The sequence below is a fragment of the Elephantulus edwardii genome, unplaced genomic scaffold (genome assembly GCF_000299155.1).
Source record: "Elephantulus edwardii isolate Elephantulus edwardi_28Jun2011 unplaced genomic scaffold, EleEdw1.0 scaffold00401, whole genome shotgun sequence".
Lineage (NCBI taxonomy): Eukaryota > Metazoa > Chordata > Mammalia > Macroscelidea > Macroscelididae > Elephantulus > Elephantulus edwardii.
In genome coordinates this window covers 1,139,506-1,143,155 of record NW_006400151.1, presented here as the reverse complement: position 1 = coordinate 1,143,155, position 3,650 = coordinate 1,139,506, and positions in this window count along the sequence as shown.

Sequence of the window (3,650 nt, the reverse complement as noted above, 5' to 3'; positions counted from 1 at the left end):
TAAGTTACATCAGGACTCATCAGAAGAGGGCTGGCGAGTTGGCCCCATAAAGACAACAGAAGAAAAGCCATGGGACACTTCTGCTCTGTTATACGCAGTCACCACAAGATGAAGTCAACTCAGTGGCACTGGACAATGACAGCCATCCCTGTGTATCCCACGTTCTCATGCCGTGCCTCCCATTAATAACAGTTTTTCCTTTTGACCTTTATGACTGAAGGAGCTTTGGTGGCAGAGTCCATAGGGAGCTGCACCTCTCTGTTCATTTCTCCACGGGAGAAAGATGGACAAGGGAGAAAGTTTCCTCCCATGTGATTTACGACCTCAGAAGACCTCCTGGAGGGTCAGCCAGGAGTCTTTTCTGACTTAACAGCACTGAGTTGAGCAACCTGTATGACTAAATCTCAAGTATTCAGTTCAATGAGTTTTCACATCCGTGGAGATATGTAGCCATCACCCCAATCTGTAATGGAAATGGTCCCTGATCCCTACTCTCCTGTCCACGGTCACTAGTCCCAGTAGTCACCACTGTTCTCACCTTCCTCTCCACAGACTGGCTTGGCTGCTCTTGAACTTTGTAGAGCGTAGCCCTCTTTTGTGTTTGATTTCACCTACTCGGTGTCAAACTGTACTCTTTCCTCGCTATTGTTGAGTGTAAAATTCTCCAATATAATCTATTCACTGTTATCCTGACTGTGGAAGTTCAGGTGGCTTCCAGTTTAGGGCACTGGGAATAATGTTACAAAGATGTCCCTGTCTATGCTTCTTGGTCATCGTGAGCGCTTATGTTGGGAATATATCAAGAGTAGAACTGCTTAGCCATAGGGCACATATATTGTCTTTTTGTTGGTCCTGCCAAACATTTTCCCAAAGCAGTTGTATCAAGTAACACTCCTTTTGTCCTTATGCTTCCAACGTGCAGTTCTCCTCTGTAATATTTTATTCCAGGTTGTTTGTTGAGCTAGCCGTCAGTCCACCTCAGGTTACACACAGACATGCATGTACTTTCATATTTCACGTTTATTCAGTCTGTAACCATAAGTATGCGTGTGCGTGGTCTTGAGCTTGGAGAGCACTGAATAAACCAGAGAATTCCAGAAGAACAAATAAGCCTGTCTGGGAAGAAGGTCAGCCAGAATGCTCCTTAGAGAAGATGGGAAGGCTTTGTCTGAGGAAGGACCAGTTTCTGGAGAAAGACACCAAGCTTGGGAAAGTAGAGGGTCAAAGAAAGAGAGAAAGACTCTCAGCGAGCTCTCTTGGACCTGGCTACGACCTGGCTCCGCGTGAGGATGACACAGGACCAGCAGGCCCTTCTGTTCTCGAGAGTCACCGTGAGCCAGAGAGGACGTGAAGGTGCCCAGCAATGACAGCTGCATTTCGGGAGTTTCATAATCATAAGTGCCCTGAAAAACTAAAAGGAAATGTCACTTTAAAAAAAAATAAGTGCCCATCTGAATAAAATTCCCCTTTTGAGTGGACATCTGGCTTTCTGGCTCCGGAGTGGGTGTATATCTCTGCTGTCTAAATGTGATAGTTCGTTCAGACTCTGGCAGAGACCGAGGCTCATTTGACTTCAGGCATCACTCATCTGCAGCGTGATTGAACTGCACGTCAGAGCTACCTGTTTCTTTTTCTTTTCTTTGAGAGGAAGCAGACTCCATGTATTAACACTACTTAGCACCCTCAGTATAAAGCACTTTAATTCCATCAAATGCTTCTTGGCATATGGCTGAAGACAGGAAAGCCAGTCCTCAATTTCTTAGTTCATGGAACAGGAGTCATTTACCCACATGGGCCAGGGAGCAGTGTAATTAAGGATAATCATCTCAGTGTAAGAAAGAATCATCTGAGTGAGAACTACATTCTGGGGAAGCTTGCACAGCCAGGATTTTCAAGTAAGAGCGTTCTTCTCTCCCCCCTTGTTTAAAATGCATCCATTCATGCACACATGACTCTCAGCAGACTGACAGAGGACTACAGGTCAGAATGTCCATTTGTGTTTTATTGACGATGTAAAGGCATTGCTCTGTGTGGATCTTTACAAATTATGGCTAACATTGAGAAGAATGGAAATTCCAGGAGACACTTGATTATGCTTATACAGAACATATACCTGGACAAGGAGGCTGTTGTCCGAGCAGAGCAAGGAAGCACTGCATGGCTTAAAACTGGGAAGGGGTATGCATCAGGCTGCTTCCTTTGTCTATTCAATCTGTATGCTGAGCAAATCATTAGAGAAGCTGGACTTTATGAAGAAGAGTGTGGTGTCAGGATTGGAGGAAGACTGAACGATCTGCGTTATGCAGATTAACAGCCTTGCTTGCTGAAAGTGAAGAGGACTTGGGGCTTGCTGTAGAGGATCAAGGACAACCGCCTTCACTATGAATTATGTCCCAACAGCAAAAAAACCCAAAAATCTCCACCACTGGCACAACAGGCAACACAGATGAAGATTGGAATTGTGAGCAACTTCATCTTTCTCGGATTTACGATCAACACCCGTGGTAGCAACAGTTAAGAAAGAAAAGATGTGTTGTGATGGGTAAATATACTGCCAAGAATCTTTTTAAAATGCAGGAGAAAGGATGTAATTTTCAATACAGAAGTGTGCCTGACGTAAGCCATGCTGTTTTCAATTGTTTCATGTGCATGTAAAAGCTGAACAATTAACAAGGAAGACGGAAGAACTATTGATGTCTTTACATCACAATGTTGACAGAGTGTTGAATGTCATATGGACTGTCAAAAGAATAAACAGGCCTGCCTGGGAGGAAGGGCAACCAGAGTTCCTTAAAGGTAAGAATGGTGAAACTTCATCTCACATCCTTACGTTGTCAGGACGTGCCAGTCCTGGGAAAAAGACATCGTGCTGGAAAAAGGAGGCAGCTAAAGAGAAGACCCGTAATGAGATGGCCTGGTGCAGTGCGGTGGCTGCAACAACGCTCATGGTGGGGGATCATGAGGATGGCACAGAGTAGGGCAAGGTTTGGATCTGTCGCTAATAGGGCCTGTGAGTAATCATCAACTCAAAAGCACATAACAACATGCATGTTTGGCAAAGATGTCACTGTGAGGCCTAAAATGCCCCTGCCCCCGGTCAAGCCTTCGGGGGTTTTCACTGTTCTCGGGATAAAGCCCCCATCGGCCCTGGTGCCCCCTTCGTCCGCCCTCACTCACTAGCCACTCCCTTCCACTCCCCTTCCGCCTGGGTCTGGCCCGCGGCTCTGCCTTCTCGCTTCCTACAAAGTTCCACCCGCACCCATCCCGCCCCCTCCTCCGGGAAGCCCTCCACGATTAGCCCCCGCTGCAGCGTCTCCCCCGACGTCACGCAGGGCCCCCCTCCAACGCTCTGGTCGGAGACGTGAGCCCTCACGAGGGTGCCTACTCGGCCCGCGGAGGCCGAGGGGACAGCAGTGCCGCTGAGCGGGGGGAGACGGCGGGCGGCCGGCCCTCCGGTCACTGTCGCCCGCCCGCCCGCGCGACCCCCTCCATCCTCTCCGGTCACTGCCGCCCGCCCGGTCCCTCCGTCCACTACCAACCGCGCGACCCCTCCGTCCCCTCCGGCCCCTCCAGCCCCTCCGTCCCCTCCATCCCCTCCGGCCTCTCCGGCCCCTCCATCCCCTCCGATCATTGCCGCCCGGCTCCTCGGC